The sequence below is a fragment of the Aquarana catesbeiana genome, linkage group LG06, assembly GCF_042186555.1.
Source record: "Aquarana catesbeiana isolate 2022-GZ linkage group LG06, ASM4218655v1, whole genome shotgun sequence".
Classification (NCBI taxonomy): Eukaryota; Metazoa; Chordata; class Amphibia; order Anura; family Ranidae; genus Aquarana; species Aquarana catesbeiana.
Genome location: NC_133329.1, coordinates 418,127,027 through 418,154,356, shown reverse-complemented (window position 1 = coordinate 418,154,356; position 27,330 = coordinate 418,127,027). Strand labels below are relative to the sequence as shown.

General features: G+C 48.8%; 1 protein-coding gene across 1 annotated transcript in view; it reads left to right on the top strand.

Moving 5' to 3' along the window:
• DPP10 (dipeptidyl peptidase like 10) overlaps nucleotides 1-27,330 on the top strand; it is a 286,712-nt gene that overhangs the window by 117,135 nt on the left and 142,247 nt on the right. The window lies entirely within an intron of this gene.

Genomic DNA, 27,330 nt, shown 5'->3' with positions numbered 1-27,330 from the left:
GTGGGCGGTCTTTATTACAGGAAGTCTCACACTGGATGACGGCACAGATCTGGAGAAGATTCCGGAAGAAGTCACATGACCGATGGGTTTATTATCCCGGAGATCAGATTGGACAAACACTTCATATCTGGTGGAGTTCTAGTCTGGAAAGTCTCTCCATCTTAAATTCAGGTTCTGGCTCAGTGAAGTCAGCGGTGCCTCTTCCTCCTTCCTCAGAGGCAGTGGTGGGGGGAGGGGGGGGCAGTGGTGGGGGGAGGGGGGGCAGTGGTGGGGGGAGTGGGGGCAGTGAGTGGGGGCAGTGGTGGGGGGAGTGGGGGGGCAGTGGTGGGGGGAGAGGGGCAGTGGTGGGGGGAGAGGGGCAGTGGTGGGGGGAGGGGGGCAGCGGTCGCCCCGGGTGCAGCATTTAGAGGGGACCGTACGGAAGCCGTACATCCCTGCATGTTGCTCAGCACAGACCCCGTCCAGACATGCCAGGCCTCTCCCCCACACACAGAGTCACCAGCACCCCAACAATGGAAGGTGACCCCTCTACCTGCTGCTGTCCTGTGTGATCACTGTTGGATTTCTGTTGGGATGTTGCAATAACAGTTTGTCATGGTGGGCAGTAGGGATGAGCTTCGTGTTCGACTCGAACATCGTCTGTTCGCCCGTTCGTCGAATTGCGAACGATGTGGGCCGTTCGCGCCAAATTCATGTGGTGCGTCACGGCCCATAATTCACTGCGGCATCGCAGTGCATTGCTGGCTGATGATTGGCCAAGCATGCACTATGACCCGCATGCTTAGCCAATCACAGCGCCGTCTGAACATAGAGCCGTAATTGGCCAAAGCCGAGCAGGCTTTGGCCAATTATGGCTCAGGGGATTTAGTACACGCCCCACACTATATAAGGCGGCTGCACGGCGGCCCTGTGTAGTGTGTGTTCCGGTGTGCTGAGAAATAGAGAGAGAGAGAGACAGTGTCATTTGATTTGAGTTAGATAGATTAGGCAGAACAGTCAGTCAGTTAGCTGCACTTACAGTGTATTGTGTATATATATGCATCCCAGGTGTTGTATATATATATATACACTGTATTCAGTTTAGCTAGATCCATTCCTGTTATCTTCTTACTGACAGGCAGGCTTGTCTTGTTACAGTAAATACAGCTACCTGAAGAAAATTACTGGTGTTCTTTTGATCCTATTAGTACCAAAGTCAGGCAGCTAGACTATTTACAGTTAGTGCAGTGCGTCTTGCTCACAGTGTTCTGCTAAACCTACAAGTTAGTGGGGTGCGTCCTGCTCACAGTGTTCTGCTAAACCTACAAGTTAGTGGGGTGCGTCCTGCTCACAGTGTTCAGCTAAACCTACAAGTTAGTGGGGTGCGTCCTGCTCACAGTGTTCAGCTAAAGCTACCCCTGTAGAAGGTTGGTGGTGTTCTCATACTCCAGGCAGGCAGTTGATTCTGCTAGCTGCAGTATCAGTACATATATATATATATATATATATATCCCAGCTTAGTGCAGCTACAGGCCATTAGTATGTCTGGAAGGCCAAGAAGGAGAGGCAGACAGTCACAAGCCAATAAGAGAGGGCAAGCAGGCTCTGTGTCTAGTGCTGGTCGTGGAGACGGTGCATCCTCATCAGCACGTGGCCATGGGACACACTTGGCCTTTTTTTCGGCAGCTGGCCATGTTGAGCCGCAACATGCGGAAGACTTGGTCGAGTGGATGACCAAGCCGTCCTCATCCTCCTCATCCTCTCTCACCCATGCCCAGGGTACTTTGTCTGGCAAAGCAGCGGCCTCTTCCCTCGGCTCAATGTCATCAGTGACTCCTTCCCTAGCCCCACCATGTCCTCCTGAGGAGTCCCTTGAACTGTTTGACCACAGTGTTGGGTACATGCTCCAGGAGGATGCCCAGCGTTTGGAAGGCTCTGATGATGATACTGAGCTAGATGAAGGCAGTAACACGAGCGCGGACAGAGGGGGTGCCCAAGAAGGACAGCAATCTGGCAGTCATGCTCCCCCTGCTGCAGCATACTGCCAGGTTTGCTCCAGTGATGAGGAGGGAGGGGATGATGAGGTCACTGACTCAACGTGGGTGCCTGATAGGAGAGAGGAGGAGGAGGAGGAGGAGGCGGCGGCACATCACCAACGAGGCAGGATGCCCTCCAGGGGCCAGCCTAAGGGCAGCACATTGACTGCATCACACCCCAAAGCTCCACATGTGCAGGGCACTGCAGTCTCTGCGCGTTATTCAAAAAGTTCTTTGGTGTGGGCCTTTTTTGAGACGAGTGCATCAGATCGCACCGCTGCAATTTGCAACATATGTCTCAAGCGTATCTCGCGTGGCCAAAACATCTCCCGCTTGGGTACCACATGCTTGACCAGACATATGTTGACCTGCCATGCAGTTCGTTGGCAAGCGTACCTAAAAGACCCACACCAAAGAACAAAGAGGATCTCTCCTTGCTCCTCATCAACTGAGATTTCCAACCCCACTAGACCTTCAGTCCTCTCTGAGACCTGCACTGAGAGGAATGAAGGTGTAGAATTAGGTGTGTCACAGCCACGTACTTGTGGGCAATCTGATTTTGGTACACCGACGTCAGATTGTACCAGGCAAATTTCCCTGCCCCAGCTGCTGCACCGCCGAAAGAAGTTTGCTCCCAGCCATCCACATGCCTAGCGGTTGAATGCTAGCTTGGCTAAATTGCTAGCACTTCAACTGCTGCCTTTTCAGTTGGTAGACTCTGCCCCCTTCCGTGAGTTTGTGGAATGTGCGGTTCCTCAGTGGCAGGTACCCAAACGCCACTTTTTCTCACGGAAGGCGATTCCGTCTCTCTACCGGCATGTGGAAGGCAATGTCCATGCCTCGCTGGACAGGGCGGTCAGCGGTAAGGTGCATATTACCGCTGACTCATGGTCCAGCAGGCATGGACAGGGACGTTACCTAAGTTTCACGGTGCATTGGGTGACTCTGCTGGCAGCTGGGAAGAATGCAGGACAAGGTGCAGTAGTGTTGGAGGTTGTTCCGCCACCACGCCTCCAAAATGCTGATTGTGACACACCTCTCTCCTCCACCCCCTCCTCTTCTTCTTCCTCCATGGCCTCTTCCTCGGAACCAGCGGTGCTCCGTAGCTGTTCAAGGGGCTACGCAAGTATGCAGACCAAAAGATGCCATGCGGTGCTTGAGCTGGTGTGCTTGGGGGACAGGAGCCACACTGGGGCAGAGGTTCTGTCAGTTCTGCAGGGGCAGGTTCAGAGGTGGTTGACGCCACGCCAACTTAAGGCAGGAATGGTGGTTTGCGACAATGGCACCAACCTCCTCTCTGCCCTCCAACAGGGACAACTGACCCATGTGCCCTGTTTGGCTCACGTCCTTAACTTGGTGGTGCAGCGGTTCTTGGGCAGGTACCCGGGCTTACAGGATGTCCTGAAGCAGGCCAGGAAAGTCTGTGTGCATTTCCGCCGGTCATATAATGCCAGTGCTCGGCTGACGGACCTCCAAAAGGAGTTTAACCTGCCCAAGAACCGCCTAATCTGTGACATGCCCACCAGGTGGAACTCAATGTTGGTCATGCTGCAGCGGCTGCACACGCAGCAGAGGGCCATCAATGAGTACCTGTGCGACTATGGCACCAGGACAGGGTCAGGGGAGCTTGGTTTTTTTTCCCCACGCCAGTGGGCCATGATCAGGGATGCATGCACTGTCCTGTCACCATTTGAGGAGGCCACGAGGATGGTGAGCAGTGACAGTGCATGCATCAGTGACACTGTCCCCCTTGTCCACCTGTTGGAGCACACGCTGCGTGGAATAATGGACAGGGCACTTGAGGCAGAACAGCGGCAGGAAGAGGAGGACTTCCTTACCTCTCAAGGCCCCCTTTATCCAGACAGTGTTCCTGCGTGCCCGCCGATCACACAGGAAGAGGACGAGGAGGAGGAGGAAGATTGTGTCAGTATGGAGGTGGAGCCTGGCACTCAGCATCAGCAGCAGTCTTTAAGGGATCAGTCCCAAGAAACACATGGACTTATACGTGGCTGGGAGGAGGTGGCTGCGGACCATGTTGTCCTTAGTGACCCAGAGGACTCCGGACCGAATGCCTCAGCAAACCTATGCTGCATGGCCTCCCTGATCCTGCAAAGCCTGCGTAAGGATCCTCGTATTCGTGGTATCAAGGAGAAGGACCAATACTGGCTGGCAACCCTCCTTGATCCACATTACAAGGGTAAGGTTGTGGACCTTATCTTGCCATCACAGAGGGAGCAGAGGATGAAACATCTTTGGGAGGCCTTGCAGAAAGGTCTGTGCAATGCGTTCCCAGAGACTGGGAGGTTACAAACTCCTGTTTCTGGACAACGTGTTGCTGAGGCTTCGGTCAGTCAAAGAAGGAGCGGTGGAGAAGGTGGCCGTCTGACCGATGCGTTCAGACAATTTTTTGGTCCGCAGCCCCAAGGTATGATCGGTTCCAGCAACCATCGCCAGCGTCTGTTTTACATGGTGCAGGAATACCTAGGGGCAAGATCTGACTTGGACACCTTTCCCACCGAAAATCCTCTGGGTTACTGGGTCTTGAGGATGGATCACTGGCCAGAGCTTGCACAGTATGTATTGAGCTACTGGCCTGTCCTGCATCCAGCGTTCTTTCGGAACGCACATTCAGTGCTGCTGGAGGCGTGGTAACCGATCACAGGGTGCGTCTGTCCACCGGTCGATCGACTGACCTTCATAAAAATGAATCAGTCTTGGATCACCACCAGCTACCAAGCACCTGATGCTGATGTAGCCGAATAATTTTTTTTGAAATCTCGGATCCCTTCAAAGACTGCCTATGCTGATGCTGAGTGACTATCCCTGAGTAATTATCCTCTTCCTCCTCAATCATCACGCTGATAGCTTGTAAGAACATTTTTGGTTCTGGGCGCCACCACCAGTGCCTAAGGCCCAATTTTTCAGCCCCTGTTCAACAGGGACGTGTAATTACAATTCTTGATCTAATATTTCACAGCAGGGCCCTGTGAGGGCTTTCAGTGTTGTGGCCACAACAACATCTAAGGCCCAAATTTCTGCTGAGTATATAGGGCAGGCCCCTACTTTCAAACATCTAACTTACAAACGACTCCTACTTGCAAACGGAAGGAGACAACAGGAAGTGAGATGAAATCTACCCCTAGGAAGGGAAATTCTCTCCTGTAAGAGTTAATATGGGAAAACAATTTCTCCTTTCCACTGATGCTTTCCAATCCTTGTTCCACAAAAAACCCCAAATTTTCAAAAAACATTTGTCATTGGGACAAAAAGTGAGGTGAAATCTTCTGAAGAGGAGGAAAGACAGCAAAACAAATGTCACAGGGGTGATAACCCTTCCCTATGTTTTCCAAAAAGCTTAAAAAAGATTTTTTTTGGCTGGAGCTAAACACGTTAAAAATGTACCCGTTCAAAATTACAAAGAGATTCTACTTAACAACAAACCTACAGCCTGTATACTGCTGTTCAGAGTATATAGGGCCTGGTGGCCCCACACCTTTCCTTATTTTAATTTGGGTGCGGGGTTCCCCTTAATATCCATACAAGACCCAAAGGGCCTGGTAATGGACTGGGGGGTACCCATGCCGTTTGTCTCACTGATTTTCATCCATATTGCCAGGACCCGACATTACATTAAACCCGCAAGCAGTTTTAAATGACTTTATTTCCTTTAGAAATGTCATTTGGTGCAGGGACTGTTCTAAACACGGGAAACATGCGTCACTTTACAGGCATACTATAGACACCCCTCAGGTACAATATTTAAAGGAATATTTCATTTTTTTTTTTTTTTACTTTAAGCATCATTAAAATCACTGCTCCCGAAAAAACGGCCGTTTTTAAAAGTTTTTTTTGCATTGATACATGTCCCCTGGGGCAGGACCCGGGTCCCCAAACCCTTTTTAGGACAATACCATGCAAATTAGCCTTTAAAATGAGCACTTTTGATTTCGAACGTTCGAGTCCCATAGACGTCAATGGGGTTCTAACGTTCGTGCGAACTTTCGGTCCGTTCGCAGGTTCTGGTGCGAACCGAACCGGGGGGTGTTCGGCTCATCCCTAGTGTGCAGCCACTTCTGTGGATATATATATATATACTCTATGGAAGCCAGGCGGGGCGAGCACCCATGGGTGGGGTCCAATCAACGTTCTCACCTGGAGCTGCACATCTCTTACTTTAATAGAAGTCCTGCAACCCCCCGAGGTCCCGGGGCCAGGAACCGCACTGTAAGAAAAACGAAACTACCATCAAGTCCAACCTATGTTGTGTGATTATATATCAGTATTACATTATATATCTCTGTATGTTGTGTGATTATATGTCATATTACATTATATATCTCTGTATGTTGTGTGATTATATATCAGTATTACATTATATATCTCTGTATGTTGTGTGATTATATGTCATATTACATTATATATCTCTGTATGTTGTGTGATTATATGTCATATTACATTATATATCTCTGTATGTTGTGTGATTATATGTCATATTACATTATATATCTCTGTATGTTGTGTGATTATATGTCATATTACATTATATATCTCTGTATGTTGTGTGATTATATGTCATATTACATTATATATCTCTGTATGTTGTGTGATTATATGTCATATTACATTATATATCCTGTATGTTGTGTGATTATATGTCAGTATTACATTATATATCTCTGTATGTTGTGTGATTATATGTCATATTACATTATATATCTCTGTATGTTGTGTGATTATATGTCATATTACATTATATATCCCTGTATGTTGTGTGATTATATGTCATATTACATTACATATCCCTGTATATTGCGGTCATTCAGGTGATTATCTAATAGTTTCTTGAAGCTATCAATGCTCCCCGCTGAGACCACCACCTGTGGAAGGGAATTCCACATCCTTGCCGCTCTTACAGTAAAGAACCCTCTACGTAGTTTAAGGTTAAACCTCTTTTCTTCTAATTTTAATGAGTGGCCACGAGTCTTATTAAACTCTCTTCTGCGAAAAAGTTTTATCCCTATTGTGGGGTCAGCAGTCCGGTATTTGTATATTGTGGGGTCACCAGTCCGGTATTTATATATTGTGGGGTCACCAGTCCGGTATTTATATATTGTGGGGTCACCAGTCCGGTATTTATATATTGTGGGGTCACCAGTCCGGTATTTGTATATTGTGGGGTCAACAGTCCGGTATTTATATATTGTGGGGTCACCAGTCCGGTATTTATATATTGTGGGGTCACCAGTCCGGTATTTGTATATTGTGGGGTCACCAGTCCGGTATTTATATATTGTGGGGTCACCAGTCCGGTATTTATATATTGTGGGGTCACCAGTCCGGTATTTATATATTGTGGGGTCACCAGTCCGGTATTTATATATTGTGGGGTCACCAGTCCGGTATTTGTATATTGTGGGGTCACCAGTCCGGTATTTGTATATTGTGGGGTCACCAGTCAGGTATTTATATATTGTGGGGTCACCAGTCCGGTATTTATATATTGTGGGGTCACCAGTCCGGTATTTATATAATGAAATCATATCCCCTCTCAAGCGTCTCTTCTCCAGAGAGAATAAGTTCAGAGCTCACAACCTTTCCTCATAACTAAGATCCTCCAGACCCTTTATTAGCTTTGTTGCCCTTCTTTGTACTCGCTCCATTTCCAGTACATCCCTCCTGAGGACTGGTGCCCAGAACTGGACAGCATACTCCAGGTGCTACATTGGCTTTTCTCCAATCAGTTGGTACCATTCCAGTCAGTAGACTGTCAGTAAAAATTAGGAACAACGGTCTGGCAATCACTTGACTGAGTTCCCTAAGTACCCTCGGGTGCAAGCCATCTGGTCCCGGTGATTTATTAATGTTAAGTTTCTCAAGTCTAATTTTAATTCCGTCCTCTGTTAACCATGGAGGTGCTTCCTGTGTTGTGTCTTGAGGATAAACACTGCAGTTTTGGTTACTGAAGCCCCCCGATTCACTCGTGAAGACTGAGGAGAAGAATAAATTCAATACCTTCGCCATCTCCCCATCCTTTGTAACCAGATGTCCTTCCTCATTCTTTATGGGGCCAATATGGTCTGTCCTCCCTTTTTTACTGTTTACATACTTAAAGAATTTCTTGGGATTTTTTTTGCTCTCCTCCGCTATGTGTCTTTCATGTTCTATCTTAGCCGTCCTTATTGCACCCTTACATTTCTTGTTGCATTCTTTGTAAAGTCTGAATGCTGAGGATGATCCCTCAACCTTGTATTTTTTGAAGGCCTTCTCCTTTGCTTTTATATGCATTTTTACATTGGAGTTAAGCCATCCAGGACTTTTGTTGGCACTTTATAATTTATTACCCAATGGGATACATTGGCTAATGCCCTTATTTAATATGCTCTTAAAGCAAACCCATCTCTCCTCCGTATTCTTTGTTCCTAATATTTCATCCCAATTTATGGCTTTTAGCAATGTTTGTAGTTTAGGGAAATTGGCTCTTTTGAAATTCAGTGTCTTTGTGTTCCCTTTATGTTTCCTATTTGTGTGATTTATACTGAAACTAATTGACCTGTGATCGCTGTTACCTAAATTGCCCCGTATTTCCACATCTGTGATCAGGTCTGTATTGTTGGTAATCAGTAGATCCAGTAATGTTTTATTTCTAGTTGGTGCGTCTACCATCTGACCCATAAAATTGTCCTGCAAGACATTTAGGAACCTAGCTCCCTTAGTGATGTCATCTCTCAGATTCACTTTATATACATTATTCTTGATATATAGGCATACCCCTCCCCCTTTTTTACCCTCTCTATCCTTGCGGTATAGGGTATACCCTTGAATGTTTGCCAGCCAATCATGAGAGCTGTTGAACCAGGTCCCTGAAATTCCCACAAAATCCAAATCCTCCTCGTACAACAGTATCTCTAGTTCACCCATCTTGTCCGCCATGCTCCTGGCATTGGTGAACATGCCACATAGTTTAGACCGGATGCATACTGTTTTCTTATTGGGTGTTCCCCCGTTCTCACTTCCTCTCTCTTTTTAAACCTCTTTTACCCCTTCTCTGTCTCTCTCTCTCTCTCTCTCTCTCCCCCTCTCTCTCTCGCCCCTCTTTCTCTCTCACATTCTCACACAGTTGTGAAGAGTTAGTTGGGGAGGGGGTATGAGATTTTTGATGGAAAAATTGGTGAGAGGGCAATCAGCATAATAATGAGGAGTTTCCCCTATAACAGGTTTTTTATGTCATTCTTTCCAGCCGGATTAATACCCGGATGTAACGGCGCCATGTCTGGGTTATTGGCTGGCCACTCTGCTGTAAATTAGGATTAGGGGGGTACAATCTACCTCGAATCCTGGTGGGATTACTGATGCCAATCCCCCCACATACCAGACACACGACTTGGGGGAGACTGCTACCACCTTGCACTTTCTTACACACTGAAGCCAATCATATTCAGGATCACCAGCTTGGACCTCACTGCTGACGCTCACCTCCTCACCAGCTTGGACCTCACTGCTGACGCTCACCACCTCACCATCTTGGACCTCACTGCTGACGCTCACCACCTCACCAGCTTGGACCTCACTGCTGACACTCACCACCTCACCAGCTTGGACCTCACTGCTGACACTCACCACCTCACCTGCTTGGACCTCACTGCTGACGCTCACCACCTCACCAGCTTGGACCTCACTGCTGACGCTCACCTCCTCACCAGCTTGGACTGCACTGCTGACACTCACCACCTCACCAGCTTGGACCTCACTGCTGACTCTCACCTCTTCACCAGCTGGGACCTCACTGCTGACGCTCACCACCTCACCAGCTTGGACCTCACTGCTGATGCTCACCTCCTCACCAGCTTGGACCTCACCGCTGACGCTCACCTCCTCACCAGCTTGGACCTCACTGCTGACGCTCACCTCCTCACCAGCTTGGACTGCACTGCTGACGCTCACCTCCTCACCATCTTGGACTGCACTGCTGACACTCACCACCTCACCAGCTTGGACCTCACTGCTGACTCTCACCTCCTCACCAGCTTGGACCTCACTGCTGACTCTCACCTCCTCACCAGCTTGGACCTCACTGCTGACGCTCACCTCCTCACCAGCTTGGACCTCACTGCTGACTCTCATCTCCTCACCAGCTTGGACCTCACTGCTGATGCTCACCTCCTCACCAGCTTGGACCTCACTGCTGACGCTCACCTCCTCACCAGCTTGGACCTCACTGCTGACTCTCATCTCCTCACCAGCTTGGACCTCACTGCTGATGCTCACCTCCTCACCAGCTTGGACTGCACTGCTGACACTCACAACCTCACCAGCTTGGACCTCACTGCTGACGCTCACCACCTCACCAGCTTGGACCTCACTGCTGACGCTCACCACCTCACCAGCTTGGACTGCACTGCTGACACTCACCACCTCACCAGCTTGGACCTCACTGCTGACGCTCACCTCCTCACCAGCTTGGACTGCACTGCTGACACTCACCACCTCACCAGCTTGGACCTCACTGCTGACGCTCACCTCCTCACCAGCTTGGACCTCACTGCTGACGCTCACCTCCTCACCAGCTTGGACCTCACTGCTGACACTCACCACCTCACCAGCTTGGACCTCACTGCTGACGCTCACCACCTCACCAGCTTGGACCTCACTGCTGACTCTCACCTCCTCACCAGCTTGGACCTCACTGCTGACGCTCACCACCTCACCAGCTTGGACCTCACTGCTGACTCTCAGCTCCTCACCAGCTTGGACCTCACTGCTGACTCTCACCTCCTCACCAGCTTGGACCTCACTGCTGACGCTCACCACCTCACCAGCTTGGACTGCACTGCTGACGCTCACCTCCTCACCAGCTTGGACTGCACTGCTGACACTCACCTCCTCACCAGCTTGGACCTCACTGCTGACTCTCACCTCCTCACCAGCTTGGACCTCACTGCTGACGCTCACCTCCTCACCAGCTTGGACCTCACTGCTGACACTCACCACCTCACCAGCTTGGACCTCACTGCTGACGCTCACCACCTCACCAGCTTGGACCTCACTGCTGACGCTGTCTCCTCTATACAGATTTGGTAGGTTTGCTGGTCGCTGCGTCTCGTTTTTTTTCATTCTATAATTAATATGAATTCCTCGCTGTCCTCGGCGCCATTCGCGGCATTTTCTGTTCCTTTGTTGAATAATTTTTTTTATCTTTTCTATAAACATTTCTGGGATTAAATATCAGCTAAACTGACAGAACGTCGGTAAAGTTGAATTCATGGCAATTAATAATTTTCTGGGATTAGTCTGATTCCACAAATCTCACTGAGTCGCAAATTATACTGAGATCACTGCGGATCCGCCATGTATGAAATATGTGACCGTCTGAGGCTTTGATATAAAGATGGAGGTCTCTGGGACGGAGGACATTGTATAGTTCATGAGACTATTCCAGATAATCTGAGTGCTGGTGATTGTAAGCTCTTGTGAACAGAGAGTCAGGATAGATGATAGCAGATGGTTACATAGTAGGTGAGGTTGAAAAAAGACACAAGTCCATCAAGTCCAACCTATGTGTGTGATTATGTGTCAGTATTACATTACATATCCCTTTTATGTTGCATTCATTCAGGTGATTATCTAATAGTTTCTTGAAACTATCAATGCTCACCGCTGAGACCACCGCCTGTGGAAGGGAATTCCACATCCTTGCCGCTCTTACAGTAAAGAACACTCTACATAGTTTAAGGTTAAACCTCTTTTCTTCTAATTGTAATGAGTGGCCGCGAGTCTTATTAAACTCTCTTCTGCGAAAAAGTTTTATCCCTATTGTGGGGTCACCAGTCCGGTATTTATATATTGTGGGGTCACCAGTCCAGTATTTATATATTGTGGGGTCACCAGTCCGGTATTTATATATTGTGGGGTCACCAGTCCGGTATTTGTATATTGTGGGGTCACCAGTCCAGTATTTGTATATTGTGGGGTCACCAGTCCGGTATTTATATATTGTGGGGTCACCAGTCCGGTATTTATATATTGTGGGGTCACCAGTACAGTATTTATATATTGAAATCATATCCCCTCTCAAGCGTCTCTTCTCCAGAGAGAATAAGTTCAGAGCTCACAACCTTTCCTCATAACTAAGATCCTCCAGACCCTTTATTAGCTTTGTTGCCCTTCTTTGTACTCGCTCCATTTCCAGTACGTCCCTCCTAAGGACTGGTGCCCAGAACTGGACAGCATACTCCAGGTGCGGCCGGACCAGAGTCTTGTAGAGCGGGAGAATTATCGTTTTATCTCTGGAGTTGATCCCTTTTTAATGCCAATATTCTGTTTGCTTTGTTAGCAGCAGCTTGGCATTGCATGTCATTGCTGAGCCTATCATCTACTAGGACCCCCAGGTCCTTTTCCATCCTAGATCCCCCCCAGAGGTTCTCCCCCCAGTCTATAGATTGCATTCATATTTTTGCCACCCAAATGCATTATTTGACATTTTTCTACATTGAACCTCATTTGCCATGTAGTCGCCCCTCCCCCATTAATTTGTTCAGGTCTTTTTGCAAGGTTTCCACATCCTGCGGAGAAGTTATTGCCCTGCTTAGCTTAGTATTGTCCACAAATACAGAGATTGAACTGTTTATCCCATCCTCCAGGTCGTTTATAAACAAATTAAATAGGATTGGTCCCAGCACAGAACCCTGGGGGACCCCACTACCCACCCCTGACCATTCTGAGTACTCCCCATTTATCACCACCCTCTGAACACGCCCTTGTAGCCAGTTTTCAATCCATGTACTCACCCTATGGTCCATGCCAACGCACCTTATTTTGTACAGTAAACATTTATGGGGAACTGTGTCAAATGCTTTTGTAAAATCCAGATACACCACGTCTACGGGCCTTCCTTTATCTAGATGGCAACTCACCTCCTCATAGAAGGTTAATAGATTGGTTTGGCAAGAACATTTCTTCATGAATCCATGCTGATTACTGCTAATGATATCATTCTTATTACTAAAATCTTGTATATAGTCCCTTATCATCTCCTCCAAGAGTTTACATACTATTGATGTTAGGCTAACTGGTCTGTAATTCCCAGGGATGTTTTTTGGGCCCTTTTTAAATATTGGTGCTACATTGGCTTTTCTCCAATCAGCTGGTACCATTCCAGTCAGTAGACTGTCTGTAAAAATTAGGAACAATGGTCTGGCAATCACCTGACTGAGTTCCCTAAGTACCCTCGGATTCAAGCCATCTGGTCCCGGTGATTTATTAATGTTAAGTTTTCCAAGTCTAATTTTAATTCTGTCCTCTGTTAACCATGGAGGTGCTTCCTGTGTTGTGTCCTGAGGATAAACACTGCAGTTTTGGTTACTGAAGCCCCCCGATTCACTCGTGAATACTGAGGAGAAGAATAAATTCAATACCTTCGCCATCTCCCCATCCTTTGTAACCAGATGTCCTTCCTCATTCTTTATGGGGCCAATATGGTCTGTCCTCCCTTTTTTTACTGTTTACTAGGGATGAGCCGAACACCCCCCGGTTCGGTTCGCACCAGAACCTGCGAACGGACCGAAAGTTCGCACGAACGTTAGAACCCCATTGACGTCTATGGGACTCGAACGTTCGAAATCAAAAGTGCTCATTTTAAAGGCTAATTTGCATGGTATTGTCCTAAAAAGGGTTTGGGGACCCGGGTCCTACCCCAGGGGACATGTATCAATGCAAAAAAAACGTTTAAAAACGGCCGTTTTTTCGGGAGCAGTGATTTTAATGATGCTTAAAGTAAAAAAAAAAAAAAAGTGAAATATTCCTTTAAATATCGTACCTGGGGGGTGTCTATAGTATGCCTGTAAAGTGACGCGTGTTTCCCGTGTTTAGAACAGTCCCTGCACCAAATGTCATTTTTAAAGGAAAAAATCTCATTTAAAACTGCTTGCGGGTTTAATGTAATGTCGGGTCCTGGCAATATGGATGAAAATCAGTGAGACAAACGGCATGGGTACCCCCCAGTCCATTACCAGGCCCTTTGGGTCTTGTATGGATATTAAGGGGAACCCCGCACCCAAATTAAAATAAGGAAAGGTGTGGGGCCACCAGGCCCTATATACTCTGAACAGCAGTATACAGGCTGTAGGTTTGTTGTTAAGTAGAATCTCTTTGTAATTTTGAACGGGTACATTTTTAACGTGTTTAGCTCCAGCCAAAAAATCTTTTTTAAGCTTTTTGGAAAACATAGGGAAGGGTTATCACCCCTGTGACATTTGTTTTGCTGTCTGTGCTCCTCTTCAGAAGATTTCACCTCACTTTTTGTCCCAATGGATTGGAAAGCATCAGTGGAAAGGAGAAATGTTTTTCCCATATTAACTCTTACAGGAGAGAATTTCCCTTCCTAGGGGTAGATTTATTCTCACTTCCTGTTGTCTCCTTCCGTTTGCAAGTAGGAGTCGTTTGTAAGTTAGTTGTTTGAAAGTAGGGTCCTGCCCTATATACTCAGCAGAAATTTGGGCCTTAGGTGTTGCTGTGGCCACAACACTGTAAGCCCTCACAGGGCCCTGCTGTGAAATATTAGATCAAGAATTGTAATTACATGCCCCTGTTGAACAGGAGCTGAAAAATTAGGCCTTAGGCACTGGTGCTGGTGCCACAACACTGCAACCCCTCACAGACACTCTAGTTGGAACGCAGGAACGAGCCCTGCTGCAAAGTATTACATCAAAAATCGTAATTACACGCCCCTGTTAAACAGGGGCTGAAAAATTGTGCCTTAGGCACTGGTGGTGGCACCCAGAACCAAAAATGTTCTTACAAGCTATCAGCGTGATGATTGAGGAGGAAGAGGATAATTACTCAGGATAGTCACTCAGCATCAGCATAGGCAGTCTTTGAAGGGATCTGAGATTTCAAAAAAAATTATTCAGTTACATCAGCATCAGGTGCTTGGTAGCTGGTGGTGATCCAAGACTCATTCATTTTTATGAAGGTCAGTCGATCGACCGAGTCAGTGGACAGACGCACCCTGTGATCGGTTACCACGCCTCCAGCAGCACTGAATGTGCGTTCCGAAAGAACGCTGGATGCAGGACAGGCCAGTAGCTCAATTGCATACTGTGCAAGCTCTGGCCAGTGATCCATCCTCAAGACCCAGTAACCCAGAGGATTTTCAGTGGGAAAGGTGTCCAAGTTAGATCTTGCCCCTAGGTATTCCTGCACCATGTAAAACAGACACTGGCGATGGTTGCTGGAACCGATCATACCTTGGGGCTGCGGACCAAAAAATTGTCTGAACGCATCGGTCAGACGGCCACCTTCTCCACCGCTCCTTCTTTGACTGACCGAAGCCTCAGCAACACGTTGTCCAGAAACAGGAGTTTGTAACCTCCCAGTCTCTGGGAACGCGTTGCACAGACCTTTCTGCAAGGCCTCCCGAAGATGTTTCATCCTCTGCTCCCTCTGCGATGGCAAGATAAGGTCCGCAACCTTACCCTTGTAACGTGGATCAAGGAGGGTTGCCAGCCAGTATTGGTCCTTCTCCTTGATATTACGAATACAAGGATCCTTACGCAGGCTTTGCAGGATCAGGGAGGCCATGCAGCGTAGGTTTGCTGAGGCATTCGGTCCGGAGTCCTCTGGGTCACTAAGGACGACATGGTCCGCAGCCACCTCCTCCCAGCCACGTACAAGTCCATGTGTTTCTTGGGACTGATCCCTTAAAGACTGCTGCTGATGCTGAGTGCCAGGCTCCACCTCCATACTGACACAATCTTCCTCCTCCTCCTCCTCCTCTTCCTCCTCGTCCTCTTCCTGTGTGATCGGCGGGCACGCAGGAACACTGTCTGGATAAAGGGGGCCTTGAGAGCTAAGGAAGTCCTCCTCTTCCTGCCTCTGTTCTGCCTCAAGTGCCCTGTCCATTATTCCACGCAGCGTGTGCTCCAACAGGTGGACAAGGGGGACAGTGTCACTGATGCATGCACTGTCACTGCTCACCATCCTCGTGGCCTCCTCAAATGGTGACAGGACAGTGCATGCATCCCTGATCATGGCCCACTGGCGTGGGGAAAAAAAACCAAGCTCCCCTGACCCTGTCCTGGTGCCATAGTCGCACAGGTACTCATTGATGGCCCTCTGCTGCGTGTGCAGCCGCTGCAGCATGGCCAACGTTGAGTTCCACCTGGTGGGCATGTCACAGATTAGGCGGTTCTTGGGCAGGTTAAACTCCTTTTGGAGGTCCGCCAGCCGAACACTGGCATTATATGACCGGCGGAAATAAACACAGACTTTCCTGGTCTGCCTCAGGACATCCTGTAAGCCCGGGTACCTGCCCAAGAACCGCTGCACCACCAAGTTAAGGACGTGAGCCAAACAGGGCACATGGGTCATTTGTCCCTGTCGGAGGGCAGAGAGGAGGTTGGTGCCATTGTCGCAAACCACCATTCCTGCCTTAAGTTGGCGTGGCGTCAACCACCTCTGAACCTGCCCCTGCAGAGCTGACAGAACCTCTGCCCCAGTGTGGCTCCTGTCCCCCAAGCACACCAGCTCAAGCACCGCATGGCATCTTTTGGCCTGCGTACTTGCGTAGCCCCTTGAACGACTACGGAGCACCGCTGGTTCCGAGGAAGAGGCCATGGAGGAAGAAGAAGAGGAGGGGGTGGAGGAGAGAGGTGTGTCACAATCATTAGCATTTTGGAGGCGTGGTGGCGGAACAACCTCCAACACTACTGCACCTTGTCCTGCATCCTTCCCAGCTGCCAGCAGAGTCACCCAATGCGCCGTGAAACTTAGGTAACGTCCCTGTCCATGCCTGCTGGACCATGAGTCAGCGGTAATATGCACCTTACCGCTGACCGCCCTGTCCAGCGAGGCATGGACATTGCCTTCCACATGCTGGTAGAGAGCCGGAATTGCCTTCCGTGAGAAAAAGTGGCGTTTGGGTACCTGCCACTGAGGAACCGCACATTCCACAAACTCACGGAAGGGGGCAGAGTCTACCAACTGAAAAGGCAGCAGTTGAAGTGCTAGCAATTTTGCCAAGCTAGCATTCAACCGCTGGGCATGTGGATGGCTGGGAGCAAACTTCTTTCGGCGGTGCAGCAGCTGGGGCAGGGAAATTTGCCTGGTACAATCTGACGTCGGTGTACCAAAATCAGATTGCCCACAAGTACGTGGCTGTGACACACCTAATTCTACACCTTCATTCCTCTCAGTGCAGGTCTCAGAGAGGACTGAAGGTCTAGTGGGGTTGGAAATCTCAGCTGATGAGGAGCAAGCAGAGGTCCTCTTTGTTCTTTGGTGTGGGTCTTTTAGATACGCTTGCCAACGAGCTTCATGGCAGGTCAACATATGTCTGGTCAAGCATGTGGTACCCAAGCGGGAGATGTTTTGGCCACGCGAGATACGCTTGAGACATATGTTGCAAATAGCAGCGGTGCGATCTGATGCACTCGTCTCAAAAAAGGCCCACAACAAAGAACTTTTTGAATAATGCGCAGAGACTGCAGCGCCCTGCACATGTGGAGCTTTGGGGTGTGATGCAGTCAATGTGCTGCCCTTAGGCTGGCCCCTGGAGGGCATCCTGCCTCGTTGGTGATGTGCCGCCTCCTCCTCCTCCTCCTCTCTCCTATCAGGCACCCACGTTGAGTCAGTGACCTCATCATCCCCTCCCTCCTCATCACTGGAGCAAACCTGGCAGTATGCTGCAGCAGGGGGAGCATGACTGCCAGATTGCTGTCCTTCTTGGGCACCCCCTCTGTCCGTGCTCGTGTTACTGCCTTCATCGAGCTCAGTATCATCATCAGAGCCTTCCAAACGCTGGGCATCCTCCTGGAGCATGTACCCAACACTGTGGTCAAACAGTTCGAGGGACTCCTCAGGAGGACATGGTGGGGCTAGGGAAGGAGTCACTGATGACATTGAGCCGAGGGAAGAGGCCACTGCTTTGCCAGACAAAGTACCCTGGGCATGGGTGAGAGAGGATGAGGAGGATGAGGACGGCTTGGTCATCCACTCGACCAAGTCTTCCGCATGTTGCGGCTCAACATGGCCAGCTGCCGAAAAAAAGGCCAAGCGTGTCCCATGGCCACGTGCTGATGAGGATGCACCGTCTCCACGACCAGCACTAGACACAGAGCCTGCTTGCCCTCTCTTATTGGCTTGTGACTGTCTGCCTCTCCTTCTTGGCCTTCCAGACATACTAATGGCCTGTAGCTGCTCTAAGCTGGGATATATATATATATATATATATATATATATATATATGTACTGATACTGCAGCTAGCAAAATCAACTGCCTGCCTGTAGTATGAGAACACCACCAACCTTCTACAGGTAGCTTTAGCTGAACACTGTGAGGTGGACGCACCTCACTAACTTGTAGGTTTAGCAGAATACTGTGAGCAAGACGCACTGCACTAACTGTAAATAGTCTAGCTGCCTGACTGTGGTACTAATAGGATCAAAAGAACACCAGTAATTTTCTTCAAAATACTGTAACAAGACAAGCCTGCCTGTCAGTAGGAATATAACAGGAACGGATCTAGCTGAACACTGTGAGCAGGACGCACTGCACTAAATGTAAATAGTCTAGAAGATAACAGGAACGGATCTAGCTAAACTGAATACAGTGTATATATATATATATGCAACACCTGGGATGCATCTATATACACAATACACTTTAAGTGCAGCTAACTGACTGACTGTCCTGCCTAATCTAGCTAACTCAAATGAAATGACACTGTCTCTCTCTCTCTCTCTCTCTCTCTAAGCACACCGGAACACACTGCACAGGGCCTGCCGTGCAGGCGGCCTTATATAGTGTGGGGCGTGTACTAAATCCCCTGAGCCATAATTGGCCAAAGCCTCCTTGGCTTTGGCCAATTATGGCTCTCTGTTAAGGCGGCGCTGTGATTGGCCAAGCATGCGGGTCATAGTGCATGCTTGGCCAATCATCAGCAAGCAATGCACTGCGATGCCGCAGTGAATTATGGGCCGTGACGCGCCACACGAATTTGGCGCGAACGGCCCATATCGTTCGCAATTCGACGAACGATCGAACAGCCGATGTTCGAGTCGAACATGGGTTCGACTCGAACACGAAGCTCATCCCTACTGTTTACATACTTAAAGAATTTCTTGGGATTTTTTTTTGCTCTCCTCCGCTATGTGTCTTTCATGTTCTATCTTAGCCGTCCTAATTGCACCCTTACATTTCTTGTTGCATTCTTTATAAAGTCTGAATGCTGAGGATGATCCCTCAACCTTGTATTTTTTGAAGGCCTTCTCCTTTGCTTATATATGCATTTTTACATTGGAGTTAAGCCATCCAGGATGTTTGTTCGTTCTTTTAAATTTATTACCCAATGGGATACATTGGCTAATGCCCTTATTTAATATGCTCTTAAAGCAAACCCATCTCTCCTCCGTATTCTTTGTTCCTAATATTTTATCCCAATTTATACCTTTTAGCAAGGTTTGTAGTTTAGGGAAGTTGGCTCTTTTGAAATTCAGTGTCTTTGTATTCCCTTTATGTTTCCTATTTGTGTGATTTATACTGAAACTAATTGACCTGTGATCGCTGTTACCTAAATTGCCCCGTATTTCCACATCTGTGATCAGGTCTGTATTGTTGGTAATCAGTAGATCCAGTAATGTTTTATTTCTAGTTGGTGCGTCTACCATCTGACCCATAAAATTGTCCTGCAAGACATTAAGGAACTGGCGAGCCTTAAATGAATGCGCGGTTCCCTCCGCCCAGTCTATGTCTGGATAATTAAAATCCCCCATTATGATAACACTTCCCATCCTTGCTGCTAATCCAATTTGTGATAGGAGATCCGTCTCCACTTCCTCCCTCAGGTTAGGGGGCCTATAGCATACTCCCAGTATTATTTTCCCCTTAGCTTCATCCCTTTGGAGCTCTACCCATAAGGATTCCACCTCCTCTCTAGCCCCCTCAGTGATGTCATCTCTCACATTCACTTGTACATTATTCTTGATATATAGGCATACCCCTCCCCCTTTTTTACCCTCTCTATCCTTGCGGTATAGGGTATACCCTTGAATGTTTGCCAGCCAATCATGAGAGCTGTTGAACCAGGTCTCTGAAATTCCCACAAAATCCAAATCCTCCTCGTACAACAGTATCTCTAGTTCACCCATCTTGTCCGCCATGCTCCTGGCATTGGTGAACATGCCACATAGTTTAGACCGGTCGCATATTGTCCTCGTATTGGGTGTTTCAAGATTGCAACTAGGACTTGCTACTATACTCACCTTGTGTTTTTGTGCTTTGGTTAACCTACCACTAATGCCCCCAATACTACCCTCTGGAATATCTTCCGCGCTGGCTATCTCTGTCTCTGGACCCTACCCCCCATCGCCTAGTTTAAAAACCCCTCTAACTTTTTGGCCATCTTCATTCCCAGCAGATCTGTACCCTCCTCATTTAGGTGCAGTCCGTCCCTTCTATAGTACCGGTTAATGACTGAGAAGTCGGCCCAGTCCTCCAGGAACCCAAACCCCTCCTTACTACACCAGCTCTTCAGCCACTTGTTTACTTCCCTAATCTCCCTCTGCCTTTCTGATGTGGCTCGATGTACCGGTAGTATTCCTGAGAACACTACCTTGGAGGTCCTTTTCCTCAATTTAGCTCCTAAGTCCCTAAAATCGTTCTTTAGGACACTCCATCTGCCTCTGACTTTGTCATAGGTGCCAACGTGCACCATGACAGCCGGGTCTTCCCCAGCCCCTCCCAGTAATCTGTCCACAAGATCCGTGATGTGCCGAACCCGAGCGCCCGGTAGACAACATACTGTTCAGCGCTTCAGGTCTTGGTTACAGATTGCCCTCTCTGTCCTTCTAAGAATTGAGTCCCCTACCACCAGAATCTGTCTTTCCTTTCCCTTTGCTGCCCCCCCCACTCTCACTGGAGGAGTTCTTCCCCCGGCAGCTAGGAGAGTCCCTCATCTCCAGCAGTGCTGGTCCCTGACTGGTTTCACCAATGTCACTCAATGGAGCGTACTTATTGGGATGCTCCAGTCCTGGATCGGCCTCTCTGGCACTACCCCCTCTACCCCTCCTGACTGTCACCCATCTACTCTTTGCTAGTGCCTGCACCTCTTTGTCTCCACCCCCTCTGTGCCGGAACCTCTTTGTCTCCACCCCCTCTGTGCTGGCCCCTGCCGGCACCTGCCGTGTACCTTCCTGGCTCACCTTTAGTATGGAGGGACTTCTCAGTGCTGACAGTTGCTTCCCCAGATTCAGAACCTGGGCTTCCAGGGAAACAATGTGCTTACATTTTGCACAGCAGTATTCGCCCTCGATCTGATGATCAAGGAACTCATACATGCGGCAAGATGTATAAAGAGTCGCCTCTCCACACCCGCCGGGCATCGTACCTATTAAATTTAGTGAGGATTTGGGGATTTTACCCTGTCCAAATTACCTAACAACTAGCTTCCTGGCACTAATACTCAAGACAATACACAGGTACATGACATAACAATACACAGGTACACAACAAGACAATACACAGGTACACAACAAGACAATACACAGGTACACAACAAGACAATACACAGGTACACAACAAGACAATACACAGGTACTCACAGACCTACGTGCAATCGCAGAACAGTCGCAGACCTACGTGCACTCGCAATACTCAAGTATACAGTACACAATACACAAGTACTAACGATCCACACACACCACTCAGACAACACTCAGGTACTCACACTACACAGGTACTATGACCCCTGTTATAACCTCCTGTTTTAAACTCTGGTTTTTAACTCACCACTTATACCAGTTCCACTTACACTGCCACAGCCTCAGACTGAGCACGCTCAGACTGAGTCCTACACCCAGTTATATAGGCACCTGTGAGCAATTAACCACCCCCTTAATTGATAGCCTGAAGGAACCAGAGAAAAAAAAAAAAAAAAAGCTATTTAAAAAGTGACAGAAAAGGTGATTGAAAAACTAAAAGGAAAAGCCCCAAAAATCCACCCCAGCAAACAAAAAGCAAGACTTGTTCACTCTCCCTCTGGTTTTTAACTCACCACTTATACCAGTTCCACTTACACAGAGTTCCACAGCCTCAGACTGAGATGGATATTTTTGTATAATGAAGACACTCTCCCCCGCTCCAAGCCGCTCCCCCACGCTCTGGTCTTTGCGCCGGGTGAAACCCTCCAAACTCCGATATCATCACATGGATCCCAATTCCAGGCACTGTGAGGCCTCGGAAGCGATTGCTCCAATACATCGGGGTCCAGGTGATGCCAATGGCGTGTGAAGAGTTTCTTTATGTTGGATCAATGTCTTTCTTACAAACGTTTCAGTTTGAACTATTTTGTATTCTTTGGTGTAATTTCTGTGATAAAGAAAATCATACTAAGGATTGGGCCATAGCCCAGGATAATGGCCCAGGTTTTCTCTTGCTGATAAATAATTGGTGATGGAGGAGTTCTGATTGGTTGCTGTGAAGTTTCATTATCTTTCTATTGAATGATCTCACAACATCTGAGATTTGATAGAGGTTTGCAGTGTTTCCATTTCCCAGTGACCGACCAAGGAGATTTATTGATGGGCAATTTTATTGGGTGGAAGATGATCCCATAGACTAGCAGAACCTCCACTGATGGACCCATGTGGGTGGAAGATGATCCCATAGATTAGCAGAATTTCCACTGATGGACCCATGTGGGTGAAAGATGATCCCATAGATTAGCAGAACCTCCACTGATGGACCCATGTGGGTGGAAGATGATCCCATAGATTAGCAGAACCTCCACTGATGGACCCATGTGGGTGGAAGATGATCCCATAGATTAGCAGAACCTCCACTGATGGACCCATGTGGGTGGAAGATGATCCTATAGACAAGCTGCGGTTGGATTGATCTATCTTCTTTCTGGTTGATGTCAGATTTGCTGCCTGGGAAGGAGGGGCAGGCCGGACTTCATAACTACACTTAAAACACCTAACTACATGCACCTTGTCCCATGATTTTGCTTAAAGCAATCCGTTCATCTTGTCCAGCAGCAGACAAGACAAAGGACATGCAGCATTTTCTCACAGAGCATACCACATACTCAGTAGTGTGTTATGGAGAGCTTGTAGTGCACTGAGCCACATGTGGGTCATGGTGGGGGGGGGGGGGTATAGCTATGTAACTATTGCATTGGGGTACTATTCAAAATCTTTAGCACCACAACATGCAAATGCATGCAATGTGAAATAACAGGTGTTGCGGAAACATCCATGTTAATGCAATGAGCCAGAAAAGAGAAGGCAATTGTAGGCCCACAATGTCTTTAATAATATCGCCTGATCGCCTGTGCATGTGCTGTTCATGTCTTACAACAGACCGGAATAATCTGGAATAGTCTTTCCCACTGAATTCTCCACCCCTGAGGAGACTAGAGCCCCACCCCTGGGTATACTAGAGTTCCACCCCTGAGGGTACTGCATATGTCCTGTCTCAGCTGTAATGTTCATCTTAGAATGTCAGATCATTTTCCAGTCTTACCTTCCAAGCTCATCTACATTTTCTCGGGACCGACCTGATGATAAATTAAAGAGCAGGAAGGAAGTAATGACAGCTGACTTCATTATACTGATATACAGCATAGAGAGCAAAGAGCTGGACTTGACAGACAGAATATTCAGAACTGGATTTCCAGCAGCAGAAGATCTGCCATCCTCTAATGATCTGTGAGTAACGCAGTTCCTCTGCCAATTCACAGCTCTACATTCATTTTCAACGATTAGCAGATGGCGGCCGACGTTCTGTGTTTGTAGGATGTTCACAGTTCTGATATCATAGATCAGATATTTAGAGGAAGAAAACTCTGATATCACCGGGTACCATCCACACAACATGTGACTCCCCCCTCGTTATCGTCTGTTCGGGTGACATTTTCAGAATGAGTCTTCCAGAGATTCAATAGAGCATCCAAAATCTACCCGATCTTTACTGTGGAGGGAACTGTGAGTACAGAACCATTGCGGTATGAATATGGCCTGGTGCTATGAGACATTCCTGGGCAATTTGTGGTCAGATATTTAAACACACTCTCTGGCTAAACTGAATGATCCAGTGTCTTTACCGCCATACCAACTATGTAACGATGTAGGATTTCTCGGCACTGTGGGGTCTCTTTAACAACCCAATGGAGATGCTTCTAGGGGTATCAGATACTGCCTATCACATGGGTATCAGATACTGCCTCAGATACCAGTCCACCATCCCTACATCCTGATGATCAGCCCATCACTCCTAAATCATGACCACCAGCCCATCACCCCTACATCCTGATCACCAGTCCATCAACCCTACATTCTGACCACCAGTCCATCACCCCTACATCCTGATCACCAGTCCATCACCCCTACATCCTGATCACCAGTCCATCACCCCTACATCCTGATCACCAGCCCACCACCCCTACATCCTGATCACCAGTCCATCACCCCTACATCCTGATCACCAGCCCACCACCCCTACATCCTGATCACCAGCCAATCACCCCTACATCCTGATCACCAGCCCATCACCCGTACATCCTGATCACCAGTCCACCACCCCTACATCCTGATCACCAGTCCATCACCCCTACATCCTGATCACCAGCCCATCACCCCTACATCCTGATCACCAGTCCACCACCCCTACATCCTGATCACCAGTCCATCACCCCTACATCCTGATCACCAGCCCATCACCCGTACATCCTGATCACCAGTCCACCACCCCTACATCCTGATCACCAGCCCATCACCCCTACATCCTGATCACCAGTCCATCACCCCTACATCCTGATCACCAGCCCATCACCCCTACATCCTGATCACCAGTCCACCACCCCTACATCCTGATCACCAGTCCATCACTCCTACATCCTGATCACCAGCCCATCACCCCTACATCCTGATCACCAGTCCACCACCCCTACATCCTGATCACCAGTCCATCACCCCTACATCCTGATCACCAGTCCACCACCCCTACATCCTGATCACCAGCCCATCACCCCCACATCCTGATCACCAGCCCATCACCCCTACATCCTGATCACCAGCCCATCACCCCCACATCCTGATCACCAGTCCATCACCCCTACATCCTGATCACCAGTCCACCACCCCTACATCCTGATCACCAGCCCATCACCCCCACATCCTGATCACCAGCCCATCACCCCTACATCCTGATCACCAGCCCACCACCCCTACATCCTGATCAACAGCCCATCACCCCTACATCCTGATCACCAGCCCATCACCCCTACATCCTGATCACCAGCCCATCACCCCTACATCCTGACCACCAGTCCATCACCCCCACATCCTGATCACCAGCCCATCACCCCTACATCCTGATCACCAGCCCACCACCCCTACATCCTGATCAACAGCCCATCACCCCTACATCCTGATCACCAGCCCATCACCCCCACATCCTGATCACCAGCCCATCACCCCTACATCCTGATCACCAGCCCACCACCCCTACATCCTGATCAACAGCCCATCACCCCTACATCCTGATCACCAGCCCATCACCCCCACATCCTGATCACCAGCCCATCACCCCTACATCCTGATCAACAGCCCATCACCCCTACATCCTGATCACCAGCCCATCACCCCTACATCCTGATCACCAGCCCATCACCCCTACATCCTGACCACCAGTCCATCACCCCTACATCCTGATCACCAGTCCATCACCCCTACATCCTGATCACCAGTCCATCACCCCTACATCCTGATCACCAGTCCACCACCCCTACATCCTGATCACCAGCCCACCACCCCCACATCCTGATCACCAGTCCACCACCCCTACATCCTGATCACCAGCCCACCACTCCTACATCCTGATCACCAGCCCACCACCCCTGCATCCCGATCACCAGTCTATCACCCCTACATCCCGATCACCAGTCCATCACCCCTACATTCTGATCACCAGTCCACCACCCCTACATCCTGATCACCAGTCCATCACCCCTACATCCTGATCACCAGCCCACCACCCCTACATCCTGATCACCAGCTCATCACCCCCACATCCTGATCACCAGCCCACCACCCCTACATCCTGATCACCAGCCCATCACCCCTACATCCTGATCACCAGCCCAGCACCCCTACATCCTGATCACCAGCCCACCACCCCTACATCCTGATCACCAGTCCACCACCCCTACATCCTGATCACCAGCCCATCACCCCTACATCCTGATCACCAGCCCATCACCCCTACATCCTGATCACCAGTCCACCACCCCTACATCCTGATCACCAGCCCATCACCCCTACATCCTGATCACCAGCCCATCACCCCTACATCCTGATCACCAGCCCATCACCCCCACATCCTGATCACCAGCCCATCACCCCTACATCCTGATCAACAGCCCACCACCCCTACATCCTGATCACCAGCCCACCACCCCTACATCCTGATCACCAGTCCACCACCCCTACATCCTGATCACCAGTCCATCACCCCTACATCCTGATCACCAGTCCACCACCCCTACATCCTGATCACCAGTCCATCAGCCCTACATCCTGATCACCAGTCCACCACCCCTACATCCTGATCACCAGTCCATCACCCCTACATCCTGATCACCAGTCCACCACCCCTACATCCTGATCACCAGTCCATCACCCCTACATCCTGATCACCAGCCCACCACCCCTACATCCTGATCACCAGTCCATCACCCCCACATCCTGATCACCAGATGTACCTGTGTGCTGAGGATTTGTGATCTGTACCTGTGTACTGAGGATCTGTGATCTGTACCCGTGTGCTGAGGATCTGTGATCTGTACCCGTGTGCTGAGGATCTGTGATCTGTACCTGTGTACTGAGGATCTGTGATCTGTACCTGTGTACTGAGGATCTGTGATCTGTACCCGTGTGCTGAGGATCTGTGATCTGTACCCGTGTGCTGAGGATCTGTGATCTGTACCTGTGTACTGAGGATCTGTGATCTGTACCTGTGTACTGAGGATCTGTGATCTGTACCCGTGTGCTGAGGATCTGTGATCTGTACCTGTGTGCTGAGGATCTGTGATCTGTACCCGTGTGCTGAGGATCTGTGATCTGTACCCGTGTGCTGAGGATCTGTGATCTGTACCCGTGTGCTGAGGATCTGTGATCTGTACCTGTGTACTGAGGATCTGTGATCTGTACCTGTGTACTGAGGATCTGTGATCTGTACCTGTGTACTGAGGATCTGTGATCTGTACCCGTGTGCTGAGGATCTGTGATCTGTACCCGTGTGCTGAGGATCTGTGATCTGTAC